Genomic DNA, 19,998 nt, shown 5'->3' on the forward strand with positions numbered 1-19,998 from the left:
AAAAAAAAAAAAAAAAAAAAAAGAAAAGAAAAGAAAAAAAGAAAGGAAAACCTCAAAGGAGATATCACCCCATCCCCCAATCCCTGTGGGAGCATAGACACTTGGCTGTGATGGGCACCCTGCTCCAATCCCTATCAAAACCACACCAGCATTCTTCACAGAACTAGAACAAAAAATCCTAAAATTTGTATGGAACCAGAGAAGACCCTGAATAGCCAAAGCAATCTTGAAAAAGAAAACCAAAGCAGGAGGCATCACAATCCCAGACTTCAAGCTATATTACAAAGCTGTAATCATCAAGACAGTATGGTACTGGCATAAAAACAGACACCCAGATCAATGGAACAGAATAGAGAACCCAAAACTGGACCCACAAACGTATGGCCAACTAATCTTGGACAAAGTAGGAAAAAATATCCAATGGAATAAAGACAGTCTCTTCAGCAAATGGAGCTGGGGAAACTGGACAGCGACAGGCAGAAGAATGAACCTGGAACACTTTCTTACACCATACACAAAAATAAACTCAAAGTGGATCACAGACCTAAACGTAAGACAGGAAGCCATCAGGGGCGCCTGGGTGGCTCAGTCGGTTGGGCGGCCGACTTCAGCTCAGGTCATGATCTTGTGGTCCGTGAATTCGAGCCCCGCGTCGTGCTCTGTGCTGACCCGCTCAGAGCCTGGAGCCTGTTTCGGATTCTGTGTCTCCCTCTCTCTCTGACCCTCCCCCGTTCATGCTCTGTCTCTCTCTGTCTCAAAAATAAATAAACGTTAAAAAAAAAAAAAAATTAAAAAAAAAAAAAAAGACAGGAAGCCATCAAAATCCTCGAGGAGAAAGCAGGCAAAAACCTCTTTGACCTTGGCTGCAGCAACTTCTTACTCAACATGTCTCCAGAGGCAAGGGAAACAGAAGCAAAAATGAACTATTGGGACCTCATCAAAATAAAACCTTCTGCACAGCGAAGGAGACAATCAGCAAAACTAAAAGGCAACCGACAGAATGGGAGAAGATATTTGCAAATGACATATCAGATAAAGGGTTAGTATCCAAAAGCTATAAAGAACTTCTCAAACTCAACACCCAGAAAACAAATAATCCAGTGAAGAAGTGGGCAAAAGACATGAATAGACACTTCTCCAAGGAAGACATCCAGATGGCCAACCGACACATGAAGAAATGCTCAACATCACTCATCATTAGGGAAATACAAATCGAAACCACAATGAGATAGCACCTTACACCTGTCAGAATGGCTAGCATTAACAATTCAGGCAACAACAGATGTTGGCGAGGGTGCAGAGAAAGAGGATCTCTTTTGCACTGCTGGTGAGAATGCAAACTGGTGCAGCCACTCTGGAAAACAGTATGGAGGTTCCTCAAAAAGCTAAAAATAGAACTACCCTATGATCCAGCAATTGTACTACTAGGTATTTATCCACGGGATACAGGTGTGCTGTTTCGAAGGGGCACATGCACCCCCATGTTTATAGCAGTACTATCAACAATAGTCAAAGTATGGAAAGAGCGCAAATGTCCATCGATGGATGAGTGGATAAAGAAGATGTGGTGTTATACATACATACAGTGGAGTATTCCTCAGCAATCAAAAAGAATGAAATCTTGCCATTTGCAACTACGCGAATGAAACTAGAAGGTATTATGCTAAGCGAAATTAGTCAGAGGAAGACAAATATCATATGACTTCACTCATATGAGGACTTTAAGATACAAAACAGATGAAAGGGAAGGGAAGCAAAAATAATATAAAAACAGGGAGGGAGACAAAACATAAGAGACTTAAATATAGAGAAAAAACAGGGGTGCTGGAAGGATTGTGAGGGAAAGATGGGTAAATGGGTAAGAGGCATTAAGGAATCTGTTCCTGAAATCATTGTTGTACTATATGCTAATTTGGATGTAAATTTAAAAATAAATTAATAGAAAAAAATAACTGCAGGTGACCTGAGATTCCCCCTACCCCAGCTCTCAAAAATTCTCATATTCCTGTTTCAGTGGAGTTGACCTTTGTGCCATTCCTCTGGTGCAGTATTTCTGGAAAAGTCTTCTTTGCCTGTTAGCTTTGCTTTTGCAGTTTTAACTTGGACCGGGTCATTGATTCAACCTATCACCTGATCCACCAGGATCAAGTGGAAATGGCCCTTGAGAAGAGTGTGTCCAGACAAATAAAGTTATTAGATGCTATGACCCATGGCAAGCGTTTTTCCAGAATAAATATTTGAAAGTACATTTTCTTTACCTGACATCAAGAATACATTATGTTCTTTCATGTTTTTGCATTCTCAATGGACTAATTATGTTCCTGAGCCCGCTCTCCCTGCACATTTGGTAGGGTGAGTGAAGGATTATCTCAAAAGGGGGACTCATGACCCTGGGAACCAGAAGCTCCCTGGAACTCAACTTCCTCAGGAGCCCCCACAGCAGGTCTAGGTGAGCACTTTCCCTGCCACCTCCTCAGGTCTCAGGAGCAGTGAGAAGCAAACCCATTAGATGCGAAGGTGTGTTTTTTTTGTTGGGCAAGAGAGTGATAGCTTGCAAACTCAAAGTTTCAACTCATCTGATGTCCCTCTGGAGTCAACTGTGTCGACACAGGAGAGTGTGGAGAATGAGGGCTTCGTGAGTCAGGACATTTCTAAGTCCTCTCTGGTTTATTTTCCCGTAAAAGCCATTCATTTTTCTAAGCACCTCGCCAGGGTGTTGTGGGGCTGTTTACAGCTTATTCTCTCACATGCTGCAGAGAAGTATTATCAGTCCCTATGAAAATGGTCCTTACAGGTCTCCCTGTAGAATTAAGTCTGACAGGGGATGTCTCCATTCAGAAAAAAGGCATGAGACATTCTAGAGCTGTGTAGAGAACTGCCATGAGATCACCCTATCTGGGTTGCTGTTCAGTAGACAAGCACTGTAATGGCTCCAAAATCACTAAAATAGTAAAATACTTTCTTATTAGTGGATAAATAGACACTTTCTTGAGCCATCTTCCCAATGCCCTCTACTGCCCCAGTGCCCCAGGCTCTGCCCCAGAACCCCACTTTCTGCAATCCATTCCCTAAAGGGGTGATGCTTGGGCGCCTGGGTGGCTCTGTCATTAAGCATCTGACTTCAGCTCAGGTCATGATCTCACGTTTGGAGTTTGAGTCCCACATGGGGTGAACTCAAGCCCCACTTCCAGTGAGCTCGAGCCCTGCTTCGGGTGAACATGAGCCCCACTTCAGGTAAAATATGAGCCTGGCTTCAGGTGAGCCCCACTTTCTTTCTCTCTCTCTCTCTCTCTCTCTCTCTCTCTCTCTCTCTCTCTCTCCCGCTCCTGGGATTCTCTCTCTCTGTCTGCCCCTCACTCACTTGCTCCCTCTCTCTCTCTCCCTCTTAAATAGGTAGGTAGGTAGGTAGGTAGGTAGGTAGGTAGGTAGGTAGGTAGATAGATAGATAGATAGATATGTAGGTGATGCTTGGCCCAGCAGGGAACCTCCAGAACCCTGCTATGCTCCCACAGGTAGCCTGATTGATCCAGTGTCTGTCCTTTGCCAGCCAAACGTATTTCATATCACTCTGAATTAGGGGCTTTCTGATAACTCACTGTTCCTATGAACTTACCTTATATGTTGTCCACCTCTCCTTACCGCCTCTGTTCTGTTTTCTCTATGTAGTACCACCCCCAACCACTGTCAGAAATCCTGTGTCTACTGCAAAGCCCATGTATAAGGAGGTTTATAGTATCTTTATTTATAAGAGTACAAAAATGGATTTCAACCTAAATGAAAAAGTGGAGCACATGTTACAGTATATGTGTGAGAAAGGGTATGTATATTGGAAATATATTCAAAGCCTTGGAAACATGGTATCATAATAGGTGTTGACAAGGGGAAGCCATAACAGTGTAGGTATCCAACTACAACAGGTTCTCCTGGTTTGCTGATTCTTCTAGAATACGGTAGGGTAAAGTAAGTTACTGGAGTTAAGGGAAGGGTGAGTTGACCCCATTTTTCTGGGAGAAGGTCACCTTGAATGAATAGGTAGATCTTCACTGTTCTGAAAATGAATCACTTTGGCTGGTCTAGGAAAAGTGTGTGAAAAGATCTTTCTTTTCAGAAGTGCTCCAAATGACAAAAAGTAGCCTCACTCTTAGGGCGCCCTGGTAGCTCAGTCAGTTAAGCGTCTGACTTTTGATGTTGGCTCTGGTCATGGTCTCATGGTTCATGAGTTCGAGACCCACATTGGGCTTTCAGCTGACATCGTGGAACCTGCTTGGGATTCTCTCCCCTCCACCCCCCGGTGTCTCTGTCTGCCCTTCCCCTGCTCCCTCCCTGTCTCTCTCTAAATAAATAAATAAATAAACTTAAAAAAATTAGCCTCACACTTTGTGGGTGAGAACGGGAAGAAAGACTTCAAAAGGAAGAGGGAGAGGTGGAGAGGTGGAGAGGTGGTTCAGGTCTGTAGGGGGGAGCCTTGGGCAAGTCCTGACTGCATTCCTTGGGCTTCTCGTCCATGGATCCAGAAAGAGCTGGTCACTAAGATTGCTGAGATTCATTATACCTTGGGCTTAAGACCTAGACTGAGCTAGACTGCCTCCTGCTCCTTGTCTCTCCCCCAAAGATATGAAGTGAAGGACCTTTGCTTTACTAGAGCAGAGCACTCAGCCACCAACGCATAGCCTCCAACATGGCAGCCTGTGCCCCCATCTCTAGGGCCCTGAGCCTTCTGACTGAGGCTCGCTTGTTCCTCCCTTCCCCAGCAGCCTCTTGCACCTTCACCTAAAAGACTGGAACAGTGCCCATATCCTGCGCTGCCCCGGGCTTGGGGAGTGGCACTGTGGCGTCCGTGGCTATGGGTGTATCACAGCCCAGATCTTCACTGCTCAGAAGCTGACCCATCGTAATTTAAAGAGCATCCTGGTCACAGCAGCTCAAAGCCCCTCTCCTGAAAATGACACCTGAGGGGAAGAAGCCCACCTCTAAGGATTTACTGCTCTAGGAGATGATGACAGCTTAGCAATTGCAGCTACTTTAGGGACCAAAGACTTGACCCAGCTGGCAAGACTTGGGTGCTTCTCACCAACCCAGGTTCTAGCACAAACCCAGCCTCACCAGGCCACTGTCCCAAGACCAAACTCCCAAGATGCAGCCAAAGCACTTTGTATTGCTCCCCTCAAGATCCTCAACGTTCAGCAGGACATAGACTGAATTTTTGGACTCCACTGTTGCCATCAGTTGGGGGGACTCAGATGTTCTCACTCTTGAGATGGATGGAGGCACATTCACTTTACTCTGAAGGGTCTAGAGGTGTGGACCTCATATTTGAGTGCACAGTCAGATCTCCCCGGTGCTGTAAAAATACACAGTGCCTGGGCCTCAACCTGTGTGTGTGTGTGTGTGTGTGTGTGTGTGTAATCAGTAAGTACTGGTTAAAATTCCCTGAATCCTTTTATTTTTTTCCCAGCTTTATGAGATACGATTGACAAATGGAAGTTGTATATATTTAAACTGTACATGGGGCACCTGGGTGGCTCAGTCGGTTAAGCATCCGACTTCAGCTCAGGTCATGATCTCATGGCTTGTGAGTTTGAGCCCGTGTCAGGCTCTGTGCTGACAGCTCAGAGCCTGGAGCCTGCTTCCGATTCTGTGTCTCCCTCTCTCTCTGCTCCTCCCCTGCTCACACGCTGTCTCTCTCTCAAAAATAAAGATAAAATATTTTAAATAAATAAATAAAATAAACTGTACAACATATGTAAACTGTATACATTGTGAAATCATCATCATAATCAAACTAATTAACATAACTATTACCCCAGCCTCTAAGGTTCTTGTTCAGTTTATTTGGGGTCGAGCACCAGTATTTTTTACAAACACTTCAGGTGGTTATAACGAACAGCTGAGAACTGCTCGTATAGGATATATATGCTCATTATGCATGCGTACAGATGCACATGTATATATGTACCCATATTCACAGACTCCTGCAATTTTTTATTAAAAAAAAATATGCATTGAAAAAAACTTGGAGTGATCTTAATTTTCTTCCTTTAGTTTTTTGGGGTTTCTTTTTCAAGTTTTATACAGTGATCATGCAGTAATTTATAATCACAAGGAGAGAAGCCAGAAGTGCTATTTTTTAAGTAACTTTACTGATCTTTCTAGACCCAGCTCAGCTGTCTATATGAGCCGCTTCAACACCCGCCTGTCGTCGCTCCCCTGAATTCCTCCCAGCCTGTGACCAGCCCATCATCTAGCACTTCACAGAGACTACAGACACTTCCTCTTTGTTCCATGCTGGTATCGTGGCTCTCCAGCCAAGAAGTGCCTGGAGGGCAGGGTCTGGCATATCTGTGCAGGGACAGGGGTATTATTGATAACCTGGGCCTGGAGTTGTTCAATTCTCTGAACAAAGACTCTCTCTCTCTCTCTCTCTCTCTCTCTGGATATGAAACACAGAGCAGCTTTCTGGTCTCAGCATGGGCTATCTAGGAAAACAGAAGGGAAAGGATACATTGGCAAGGCCCATGGAAGAACATACAAGTGAGGTCTGTGGGATAAGAAGCATGGGCCAAGCTGCTCAGGGTCCCTGTCTGTCCAGGAATCTGGTGAATGCATGGCTTATATTCTGAGTTCTCCACAATTCTGGGCGGCTCGGCATGGCTTAAGGCAGACCCAGGGAGGAAAGGAACTGAGTCACCTCAGGAAGCCCACGCAGGGGCGAACCGTGCCAGAAGGAAACAGGCACACAGGCCCCAGTCTTGCCATCCTCGTGGGGATGGCTTTGAAGCAAGCCTCTATGGGTGCTCTGCTAGGCCAAGCCGTATATGACAGGTCTGGGAAACCAAAAGGACTGGAAAAGGACAGATAAGAACCCTGGCCTTCTTCCTCCTAGTAAACGTCAAAATGTATCTTACTTGGAAAAAGAAAGCATTGTCCTATGTGATGTCCCAGTTCCACCCCAGCCCTGGGGAATGTATTAGGATGTAGCTTCCCTAAAGTTTGGAAAACACTAGCACTACAAGATGCAAGGATCCCAGGGTCAAATAAGTTTGGGAACTACTAGACTATCTCCCTCCTCTCTACCAGATTCACAATGCAGGAGCATATTAAAGGCTCTGACAAGTCCTACAGCTGGAAAACTGCAACATCCCTCCAAACTTAATCGACCATATCATCTTTATTCATGGAGCACCTGTTAACATCCAGGTCCTATTTTGGGAAGATCTGAATTGGTTACTTTATGGCAAGAGAGTCCATAGTTAGAATGTTATTTGTCAATAATCCAATTCCATTTCCAAGAAAAAACATAATTTGGGGCACTTGGCTGGCTTAGTCTGTAGAGCAGGTGACTCTTGATCTCAAGGTTGTGAGTTCAAGCCCTACACTGGGTATAGAAATTACTTAAAGATAAAATCTTTGTTTTAAAAATTCAATTTCATAAGTATTACATATTTGGACCACTGTCCTCAAACAGTACATTAGCCAATTGGCAGATTATTAACTGGAAACAGTTTTGTTTTGTTTTGTATTGTTTTAATGACAGCATAATAAGTTGTGAGCACCAAAGTCATTGATAGAGACAAAGAATGGTTTATGAAAGAGAGTGGTCAGGATAGACAGGAAAGCTTTCGACAAAGCTCCAGTGTAGAGGAAGCTGCAAGTTTCTGAAGGATGAACACAGAAACCAGGAGAAGCATCCTAAACGGGTTATTGGTCTTACCTTTTGATAAAGCAAAAAAAATCCAACAAAGGAAGGACAAATATACATATGGGCACACAAAAGAAGGAAAGTCATGCCCTTCCTATGTCCTACTTTGGGCCAAATTGGAAAGATTCTGAATTTGGGGTCATCTGTTCTGACCAGAGAGAATGTCAGGGAAAAATGACATCTGGTCCTATGACCTGGGCAGACTCCGATTAACATCCTTTTGAAAAACAGCCCCTTAGGGCATGGAAACTCAAAAATCATTGTTCATTTGTATATAACCAAAGCCTCAGGCATATAACGAATCTGTCCTAGAAACAGCAGCCATTTTTGCATGCACACTATATTTTCATGTTATCAGTTCTCCAGACATCTCTGGGAACTCAAGGCAAGTAGCAAGCTGCGGCCATTGTTGCCAGGGCAGGATCCTGCCCTAGCTCTCTGCTGCTGCTGGACAGTCCCCAAGGAAGGCTGACATCCTTCTACCTAGCTCAGTTCAGCTCATATTTTGTTTTGATTTGTTTTTTGTTTTCACTGAGGTTAGAACAAGGCAAGTAGCTTCTCTAAGATCTTACAGTGTCATAACAGCATGAATTGTCAGTGTGGGTGAAATTATTAACATTAAAAAAGAAAAGAAGTCCCCCTGCCCCAAATCTTTGCCACTTGCACTTTTTTGGCACAGCTGATTCCAGGAAGAGCAGCTAGTGATGGACAGGTAGAGAAGCAGCCTGATCCTTGAGGCTCTCATCCTTATAGAGATAGCTGAGGACTGCAGCGCCTGGGTGGCTCAATCAGTTAAGTATCCAACTTCGGCTCAGGTCATGATCTCGTAGTTCCTGAGTTCGAGCCCCGTGTCTGGCTCTGTGCTGACAGCTTGGAGCCTGGAGCCTGCTTCGGATTCTATCTCCCTCTCTCTCTGCCTCTCCCCCACTCAAGATCTGTCTTTCTGTCTCAAAAATAAATATTTTAAATTTTTTAAAAAATGAAATCTACTTTAAAAAAAATTAGCTGGGAACCGAGAGAAGCAGATACTGGCTATCATGTGGCACAAAGAGGGTAGGGACACAATTCTCCAAGCATAGAAATAGCTGTTCAAGGATAAGATGAGAGGGAGCCAATGTATGATTGGGTATGGGTGTGTGTTGTGCCAGAACCAGAATTAGTACATTTGATTCTCAGTACAACCCTCAACCCTGTGGTGGGGCAGTTATCCCCATTTCAGAGATAACCTTTACGACTCAAAATCTAGAGTGTGATGAGCCAGCAATGTATATGCATTCCAGTTCTCTAAATCTTCACCAACATCTGATGACATTACTGTTTTTAATTTAGCTGAATGAGTGTTAATAAAATCATATTACGCTATGATTTCAGTTTGCATTTCCGATGATGAAGGATGTCGAGCACTTCCTCATGTTGTTGGCCATTTGTATGTATTCTTTTGCAAAGTTTCTGTTCAAGTCTTTTGCTCATTTTTTTTTTACCGGTTTGTCTTTTTATTATAGATTGTTTATGTTCTTGATATAATATTTTGTCAGATTTAACTTTTTAATGCACTTTTAAGTATTTTGCCAGTAAATATATGAGGCCTATGGCTTGCCCTCTCATTTTCATAGCTGTGTCTTGATGAGCGAATTTTTTTGTTTTTGTATTTAACGTTTATTTATTTTTGAGGGTGAGAGAGACAGAGCACGAGCAGGGGAGGGGCAGTGAGAGAGGAAGACACAGAATTCGAAGTGGGCTCCAGGCTCCAAGCTGTCAGCACAGAGCCCAACATGGGGCTCAAACCCATGAACTAGGAGACGTGATCTAAGTCAAAGTTGGACTCTTAACCAACTGAGCCAACCAGGGACCCCAACAGTTTTTAACTTTAACAAAGTATGTTTAGTGGATTTTTCTTTTATGGTTTGTGCTTTCTGTTGTCTAAGAGCTCTTCACCTATTCCAAGGTTTCAAAGATTTCCTCTATATTCTTAGACAGGTTTTATGTTTAGATATATAATCCACTTAGAACTGATTTGTGTGTGTGGTATGAAGCAGGAGTCAACATTTATTTCTTCTCCTTATGGCTATCCAACTGTTCCATCACCATTTGATGAAAATAATTTTCCATTCCCCATGGGATTTTTGATGGTCAGCTGACTATACATCTGTGGGGATTATTCTGTTCCATTGATCCTTTTGTCTCCCTTTATGTCAATACCAATTGTCTTGATTTCTATGTTTTTTTTATGTCTTAAAATCACAAAGCATAAGACCTTCAACTGTGTTCCTTCTTTGGCCATTCTACATTCTTGCTCCTTCCATATACATTTTAGAAGCACTCTAGGGAGATTAATTTGGGGAGAACTGCAATCCTAAGAATATTGGGTCTTCCAATCAATGGACGTAATGTATCTCTTTCCATTTATTTCGATCTTTAATGTCTCTCAGCAGTGTTTTATACAGTTCTGTATAGAGGCCCTGCACAGCTTTTGTTAGATTTATTCTTAAGTAATTTAAGATTTTTTTTAGATGGAATTTAAATTTTTTGTTTTCTAATTGTTTGCTGCTGATATACACAAATCCTATATACTTTTGTGTATCGATGTTTTATCCTGCAATCTTGCTAAATTCCCTTACTATAGTAGGCTTTTATAGACCCTTGAGGATTTTCATGTTTGTGAATGAGACTGTTTTCCTTCTCTCTTTCTTTTTTTTTTTTTTTATTCTGTTAATGTGATGGATTACATTAATTGACTTTCAAATGTGCAACCCTTATGTTCCTGGGGTAAACCCCACTTAGTTGTATTGGATCATCCTTATTATTTACTGCTGAATTCTACTGCTCATATTTTCTTAGAGTTCTTACTTCTGTGTTTAAGGCTACTGGTCTGTGGTTACTTTGTAGTATCATTTTTTTTTAAGTTTATTTATTTATTTTGAGAGAGACAGAGACAGTGTGAGCAGGGGAGGGGCAGAGAGAGAGAGAGAGAGAGAGAGAGAGAGAGAGAGGAAGAGAGAGAATCCCAAACAGGCTCTACGCTGTCAGCATAGAGCCTGAAGCAGGCCTTGAACTCACAAAACCGTGAGATTAAGACCTGAGGCAAAACCGAGAGTCAGAGACTTCGCCGACTCAGCCACCCAGGTGCCCCTACTTTGTAATATCTTTTAAAGATTGTCTTGGGGGCGCCTGGGTGGCTCAGTCGGTTGAGCGTCCGACTTCAGCCCAGGTCATCATCTTGCGGTCCGTGGGTTCGAGCCCCGCGTTGGGCTCTGTGCTGACAGCTCGTTGCCCGGAGCCTGTTTCAGATTCTGTGTCTCCCTCTCTCTCTGACCCTCCCCTGTTCATTGTCTGTCTCTCTCTGTCTCAAAAATAAATAAACATAAAAATTTTAAAAAATAAATAAATAAAAAAATAAAGATTGTCTTGGTGTTATGGTAACGCTGGCCTCCTAGAATGAGTTAGGGAGTCTTCTCCTCTACTTTCTCAACTGTGTGTGAGATTCATATTATTTCTTCTTTAAATATTTGATAAAATCCACTAGTGAAGCCATCGGAGCTTAGAGTTTTCTCTGAGCCTGGAGTTTTGTGGGAATTTTTAAATTACCGCTTCAGGGGTGCCTGGGTGGCTCAGTCAGTTAAGCATCTGACTTCAGCACAGGTCATGATCTCACAGTTCATGGGTTCAAGCCCCATGTCGGGCTCTGTGCTGACAGCTCAGAGCCTGGAGCCTGCTTTGGATTCTGTGCTTCAGATTCTGTGTCTCCCACTCTCTCTGGCCCTCCCCTGCTTGTACTCTGTCTCTGTCTCTGTCTCTCTCTCTCTCTCAAAAATAAATATTTAAAAAAATAAATTACAGTTTCAGTTTCTTATATATATGTGTGTGTGTGTATATATACACACACATACATATACACATGCACACATACATACACGCACACATACATACACACACGCACACACACACACACACACACATACACACTCATATATATGCAGCAATTCACATCTTCTGTTTAACCCAAGCTGTCAAATTGATTGGTAGAAAGCTGTACACAATTTCCTGTTCTTTAACCTGTTTGCTTTCTGTGCTGTGTGTTGAGGTCCCCTCTTTCATTCCTAAAATTGGAGACTCCCATTTCCTCTCTTTCTCGTTATCACTTTGCTAGGTGTTTCTTGATTTTATTCATCTTTTGGAAGAACCAGCTTTTGTTTTCATTGATTTTCCCCCCTATTGCTTCTCCATATTCTACTTAATTGACTTAAACTCTTCATTATTTCTTTTCTCTTTTTTTGTCTGTCTTATTTTTTGTAGTTTCTTAAGAGGGGAGCTTAAATCACTGGTCTAAGGAGCTTTCTTCTTTTCTCAGGTAAACATTGAAAGTCTTAGATTTCCCTGTCAGCACTGCTTTAGTTGCATTATCACAAATTTTGATGTGTTGTGCTTTTGTCATTAGTTTCTAAACAGTTCCTAATCTCCCCTGTGACCTCGTTTGACCCCAGATAATTGGGGATTTTCCAGAGGACTCTTCCTGATAAATTTTATGATCAGAGAATCTATTAAGTATGATTTCAGTCCTTTGATATTTATGGAGATTTGTTTATGACCAGTATTTGGTGTGTGTTGATAAAAATTTGGGTTCACTTTGATTTCTGCAGTTATTGGGTGTCATGTTTTATCAACATCAATGTCTAAAAAAAATGCTTTGAGGAGCACCTGGCCGGCCCAGTCAGTAGAGCATGCAACCCTTGGTCTCAGGGTCATGAGTTCAAGCCCAGGTTGGGCACAGAGGCCACTTAAAAAAATTTTTTTTTGGAAAAACTATGCATCTCTTCACGCATTTTAAGGTGGTAGCTGCAGTTTGCTTAGAAGTTTAAATAATTGCAAGGGACTGTAGGCATATTATATGCATTCACATTTTTAAGTGACGTTCCTGTATTGCCCTTTTGAATTTATCCAAGGGAATCCAAATACAGTAGTGATTTTATAGCCACCATCATCCATTTCTTTAAAAAATGAATGAACAGGGACTTCGTTAACAGTTGAAAATGTGACATATTTTCCTCTTTCTCCTTGAAGTCTTATTTTCAGTGCATTGGGATGATATGGCAGGTGCCAAGATCCTAGAGCCCTTCCATCCCACTTGTTCACAAACTGTTCTCCTGATGCAATGGATCCTTAAGCTGTAAGGCGCTCATTTATCACCGTGTCATACTTCTCTACAAGTGTTGTGTGGTGTTCTTTTTTTTCTGAAGCCATAATTCCTTGTGTTAGAATTTTTTCTTCTGGATTGAGTTGTTGTCACAGTTGCTATTAGTGCATAACTGATCAGACAACATAATTACTATTTATTAATTTAGAAACAACAAATGATTATTTGTAGATGTTAGTCATTTCCTTGTGAAATGAGTGTATTGTTTGCAGATCAGGTTATTTCTGTGTGGCTGTTATTGCTACATTGGTTCAAGATCAGCAACAGTATTCTTCCTGGGGTTGGTTGGTTTGTTTTTTCATTTTTATTGCTAGAAGAGCTGACAAAACTTTGTCTTCTAAATAAATAGATGAGGCAACAAGTTTTAGTATAGTAACTGTCACCCAATTCTTTTAAAGCTTTCTTAGTTATGAGTCAAAAATCACACAGTGATCTATCATCAAATACTATCTGTAGAGGCGCCTGGGTGGCTCAGGTGGTTGAGCGTCCGACTCTTGATTTCAGCTCAGGTCATGAGCTCACGGTTTGTGAGACCAAGCCCCGTGTTGGGCTCTGTGCTGAGTGTGGAGCCTGCTTGGGATTCTTTCTCTCCCTCTTCCCCTCTCCCCATCACACACTCTTCCTTTCTCTAAAATAAAATAAAATAAAAATATTATTTGTAAAGACCCGTCAGCTGACAGGTCCATGAGACCTCTTTCAATTTTGATGAAAGCCAAAAATTGGAAACCACCAGAGTTGGAAAAGGATTTGTTACCCATCATTAAAGTCATTTGCTCTCTCCACTTCTGGAAAATAGACTAAGAAGGATTTATTTTATCAAGCCTCGTTATTAAACATTTGCTAATAAAATATTTTAACAAAAATGTCATCACAAGCATGCCTTCTGTTAATTTGGTCAACCACTGGATCAACAGACTTTACTCATTGCTTTGGGGCGTCTCCCAGGGTTTGGAAAGCCCTTCCTTTGGGGTGTCCCAGAGTGGCTTTGCTGAGGTCTCTCAGGTGAATTTGGCACAGGAAAGTGAGTGCCCCAGGGCCAGGAGTCCGATGGGGGGCTTGAACTCATGAAGCATGAGATCATGACCTGAGCCAAAGTCAGACACTTAACGGACTGAATCACCCAGGTGCCCCCCCATCTCTTCCATGTCTCAACAGCATCCATTTTTGTCCCTTTTTCCCTGAGTGCTTTTGTCCTGATAGAGACTGTCATTTCATGCCTCCAAGGCTGGTTTTTCTGCCTCTAGTCTCATTTCTCTCTCTCACCCTGCAGACTATTGTCGGAGTAACTGTTCTGCATTGCGGATGTGATTGCATTGCACCACCTCCCCCCAGGGATGCAGGGCACTGTGATGGTGACTGCCACCCCCTTTGCCAGCAGAGTCAAGATTTCATCCCGTCCTCTGTCAGCCGGGGGCCTCCAGGACCCCTGGACTTCCATTTCCAGCCCCAGGGGACAGGTCTTGATTGGTCAGGCCAATCAAGTAAATATTCTTGCTAATCCTTGATTTGGGAAATGGCGTATGAACTTGAGGGGTGAAAGGAAACTGGCTGGAATGGGGGAGATTCTGGAATAGGATTCTCAGTTTTGAAAAGGGGACAAAAAAGAGAGAGGTAATTCTTTTCTGCCTCTGGATGCTGTGTGAGGATGCGGTGCCGGCAGCCGCCGCAACCGTTTTGTGTTCATGAGCAACACACATGATGGAGATGGAGTAGGAAACAGGTGAGAAAATCCTGGCTCTTGGGATGACGCTGAGCGTATTGTACCCTTAATCTGGGTTCCCAGTTGGAGGAGTTACTCCATTTTGTTATCGGTTCAACCTCCAGAATCAACTTTTTCTGTTACTTGCCCCAAAAAGCATCCTGAGTGCCTCGCCACTGAATAGCGAATGAATTCTAAGTGACTTCATACAGCGAAAAAGTGTTTTCATCGTGTATCCTGTTTTACCCCCCACAACACTGTCCCCCGCCCCTCGTCTTCCCCTCCGTGCTCTGGCGTATCATACCCTGTCCATCCCTACGGATTCTCCCTTTCTTCACAGTCTCTCCGGTGAGCAATGTCCCCTCCTTCCCCACCTGGCAAAGTCTTTCTCATTTTTCAAGGTGATTCTCCAGCACCCCCTTGTCTTCAATGCCAGTCTTTCACCCCTTCTCCAGGTAAGAGAAACCTTCTCTTCCTGTGGCCCCACTTCTCCCTCTCTCTTCCTTTGCCCTCTCCCCCTTGTCCCTACCTCTCTGTTTTAGGACCAGCCTCAGCCCAGGCATTTAGATTTTTGCACGCCCCCCCCTCCCCCGCTTCCCATCCGCCTTCTCCAGTAGACTGAGTTCCTTCAGAGCAAAGACCACCTCTGCCTCAGTTCTGCTGCTCCCGGGGGGGGGGGGGGGGGGGGGGGGGGTGGGTCATGGCAGTGCCCAGAGCGGCACAGTCACGCGATGAATATTTGTCGCAGGGGATTTATGTGGAAAACTTGGAGGACAGCCCAAGAAGCAGCAACCATGTCCAGACAGCTGTGAGGGAAGGAGGTCTGGAACGCCGGGGCGAGGCACGAGTGTGCAGGCACTCGCACATGCTGGCCGCCATCCGGGTTTCTCTGTTGAGGGAACTCATGAAAGGGTGTCTGTGTGGACAGTACCAGTGTCAACAGGCAGGTGAATGTGGGCCTGTGTGAGTGCAGTCTTCTGTGTCAGGATGTGTGAAAGGGAGTGTTTGTTCATGCGACTGGGGCCGTCTGTGAGGCTGTTTGGAGTGCAGCTTGGAGGGCTGAGTCACAAGTGTGGCAGGAACATATGCAAAATTTGCACATCACTCAAGAGTGTGGTCAGCCTAAGATCTTCTTCTAAAGCTGTCTTTGCCATCTTGTAAGTCCTAGTTCCCAGTTGTCTGATTAGCTCATTCCCATGCACCTTGCCCAAATTTTCCACATCCTTTCCAAATTATCTGAATTTAATGAGGCGAAATGTCCTTATTACCTATCATATATATAACCCTGCTGTTTAAAAATATGTAATAAGGGGCGCCTGGGTGGCTCAGTAGGTTAAACGTCCAGCTCTCGACTTCGGCTCAGGTCATGATCTCACAGTTCATGGGTTGGAGCCCCACGTCGGGCTCTGTGCTGGGAGTGCAGAGACTGCTTGGGTTCTCTCCCTCTCCCTCTCTCTCCATCCCTCCCCTGCTCGTGTGCTGTCTTTCTCTCTCAAAAATAAATCAATAAACAAACAAACTTTAAAAAATAAATAAAAATATGTAATGAGCAAATGGGAATAATCTGAGGGTCTCCCAAGGGTCTCCCTTTCTAGTACTTTAGGAAATTTGTATCTTCTGGGTGACAGAAGATACGTGAGTGTTTTTGCTTTTGTTGTTTTTGTTTGGAGCAAGGTTTCTGGTCCCATCAGAGCAAAGAGGAACCAACACAAGATTAGGGGTCCAGGGGTCACCCTAACTGAAGCTGATCTGAGGCACCCCTTTTCCCTAGCAATATCCTTGTTATAGTTGTTATTGATTTTGGGGTGATTTTCTTTGTTTTTAGTGGCAACGTAGGCCTCATCTTTAAGATCTTTGGTAAGTGAAGTCTGAATAGGTTTCTCAACAAACAATACAAACAGGAAAAAATATACCCAACACTCTTATTTCATCTTCAAGACCACCCCATGGAGCCCCATCTCATAAATGAAGAAACGGAGGTCTAGAGATGTTGACTGACCCTCATGGTGTGTAAATAATGGAGCTAGGATTTCACCTCTGGCCTGAGGGGGTCCTTAAGGGAATCCCCGAGGAAAACCGAGGGCTGTTCTGTTTTTGTTTTGGTTCTTTGGTCCTGTTGTTGGTCTGGGAAATGCTCACAGACCAGGAAATGCGTGTTTAAGACCAAGAGGAGATTGTTTCTTTAGAGGGTGAGCTGTGCCTCCAGTGACCAGAGCCCCAGGACTGAATCACAAAGCTCCCAGAGTCAGTGCTGAGCTGTGTGCAGGACGGACTGGAGCAGCTGTGGCGTTAATGCAGGGGCCCAGCCAAGGGTGGGTGTGACTTCATCCAGGTGGCCCTTTCTAGGTCTTTCCAAGTGCAGAGAAGCGATTTCTGTCAGATTACTATGGTTGGGTGTATACTCCTTTCTAGTACTTCAGGAAATTTGGGTGTGTTTTCTTTTTTCATGTGAAAATTTTTTTGTTTTTATTTTTTAAGATATTGGTAAGATACACATAATGGAGAAGTTACCTTCACCATTACGTAAACGTTACCATGAAAGTCTTAACCATTAGGCTTAACCAAATCTACACCCATCACCACCATCCATGCGCAGACCTCTCTTCGCCTTCCCAAACTGAAACTGTGTCGCCATTAAACACTAACTCCCCATCCTCCCTCCCTCCAGGCCCTGGCCACCGCCATTCTGCTTTCTGTCTCTGTGTCCCTCATATGGGTGCAATCATACAATATATGTCCTTTTGTGACCGGTGGATCTTCCCTGGCATAGTGTCCTCATGGTGCATCTATGCTCTAGCATGAGTCAGGATTTCCTTCCTTTTTAAGGCTGAATAATATTCCATTGTATGTGTAAACGTTCTGTTTATCCGTTCATTTCTTGATGAACACAGTTGCTTCTGCCTTTGGCTACTGTAAGTAATGCTGCCGTGAACATAGGTGTGTAGGTATCTCTTGGAGACTTTGTTTTCAATTCTTTCAGGTATCTACCCAGATGTGGAACTGCTGGGTTGGATTAGTGCATTTTTAAAAATTTATTTATTTAAATTCAACTTAATTAACATACAGTGCAGTCTTGGTTTCAGGAGTAGAACCCAGTGATTCATCACTTACATACAACACCCAGTGCTCATCCCAGCAAGTGCCTTCCTTAATGCCCATCACCCATTTAGTTCATCCCCCACCTCCCTCCAGCAACTCTCAGTTCATTCTCTGTATTTAAGAGTCTCTCTCTCTCTTTTTTTTAAAGTTTATTTACTTATTAAGAAAGAGAGAGAGAAAGAGGGGGAGGGGCAGAGGGAGAGAGAATCCTAAGCAGGCTTTGCGCCATCAGCCCAGAGCCCAATGCAGGGCTCGAACTCATGAACTGTGAGATCGTGACCTGAGCCAAAACCAAGAGTTGGATGCTTAACTGATTGAGCCACCCAAGCGCCCCTGTATTTAAGAGTCTCTTATGGTTTGCCTCCCTCTCTGTTTTATCTTTTTTTTTTCTTTCCCTTCTGCTGTGTTCATCTGTTGTGTTTCTTAAATTCCACCTATCAGTGAAATCGCATAATTTGGCTCATTTCGTTTAGCATAATACACTGTAGTTCCATCCACATTGTTGCAAATGGCAAAATTTCATTCTTTTTGATCGCTGAGTAGTATTCCTAAGACAGTGTGGTACTGGCACAAAAACAGACACATAGATCAGTGGAACAGAATGGAGAACCTAGAAATGGACCCGCGGTCCATTTTTTAAATTTTTTTATTGTTTTTTTATTGTTTTTTTTAAACTTTTTTTTTTTTTTTTTTGAGACAGGGAGAGACAGAGCATGCATAGGGAGGGTCAGAGAGAGGGAGACACAGAATCTGAAACAGGCTCCACGCTCTGAGCTGTCAGCACAGAGCCCGACGCGGGGCTCAAACTCACGGACCGCGAGATCGTGACCTGAGCCGAAGTCGGCCGCTTAACCGACTGAGCCACCCAGGCACCCCTATTGTTTTTTTTAATTTACATCCAAGTTAGTCAACATATAATGCAATGATGATTTCAGGAGTAGAATCCACTGATTCATCCCCTACACATAACACCCAGTGCTCCTCCCAAGAAGTGTCTTCCTTAATGCCCCTTGCCCGTTTGGGCCATTCCCCCACCCACAAACCCTGCAGCAACCCTCCTTTTGTTCCCTATATTTAAGAGTTGCTTATGTTTTGTCTCCCTCCTGCTTTTATACTATTTTTGCTTCCCTTGTGTTCATCTGTTTTGTATCCTAAATTGCACATATGAGTGAAGTCATATGATACTTGCCTTTCTCTGACTAATGTCACTTAGTATAATATCCTCTAGTTCCATCCATGTTGTTGCAAATGGCAAGATTTCATTCTTTTTGATTGCCGAGTAATACTCCGTTGTGTGTGTGTGTGTGTGTGTGTATGTATATATACCACATCTTCTTTATCTATTCATCCATTGATTGACATTTGGGCTCTTTCCATACTTGGGCTGTTGTTGATAGTGCTGCTATAAACATGGGTGTGTGTGTGCCCCTTCGAAACAGCATCCCTGTATCCATTGGATAAATACCTAGTAGTGCAGTTGCTGGGTCATAGGGTAGTTCTATTTTTAATTTTTTGAGGAACCTCCATACTGTTTTCCAGAGTGGTTGCACCAGCTTGCATTCCCACCAACAATGCAAAAGAGATCCTCTTTCTCTGCATCCTCACCAATGTCTGTTGTTGCCTGAGTTGTTAATGTTAGCCATTCTGAAAGGTGTGAGGTGATACCTCATTATAGTTTTGATTTGTATTTCCCTGATTAGTGCACAGTGCATTTTTTAAATGCAAGTTTATTTTTTTAAGTTTCTTTATTTTAGTAATCTCTATACCCAACGTGGGGCTCAAACTCACAACCCTAAAATCAAGAGTTGCATGCTCTTCCAAATGGGCCAGCCAGGTGCCCTTGGGTCAGCATTTTTAATAGAGATGTGTTTCCAAGTAGACAAACTGTCCTAGCTACAGCTACTTTGGTCAGCTCTTCCCTGCCCTTGTCTCACATAATCCATACCTTATGTCCCCCAACCTTCATCCCCCACGCCCTGACACACTTGATTGGGACTGCTTCTACGGCTAACATTATTTAAGGGAGAAGCTGATAATGCTGAAAAATGATCAGATCAGGGCAGTTCTCTGTCGTTGAGAGTCTGTTTCTTGGTTTATCGCTCTCTCTTTTTTTCCTTTGCTCATTTGTTTTGTTTCTTAAAATCCACATACAAGTGAAATCGTATGGTATTTGTCTTTCTCCGACCTAATTCGCTTAGCTAGCATTATACTCTCTAGCTCCATCCATGTTGTTGCAAATGGCAAGATTTTATTCTTTTCTATGGTTGAATAACATTCCATTGTGTGTGTGTATGTGTCTCTGTGTGTGTA

The sequence above is a fragment of the Panthera uncia genome, chromosome B4 (assembly GCF_023721935.1).
Source record: "Panthera uncia isolate 11264 chromosome B4, Puncia_PCG_1.0, whole genome shotgun sequence".
In the NCBI taxonomy this organism is placed as follows: domain Eukaryota; kingdom Metazoa; phylum Chordata; class Mammalia; order Carnivora; family Felidae; genus Panthera; species Panthera uncia.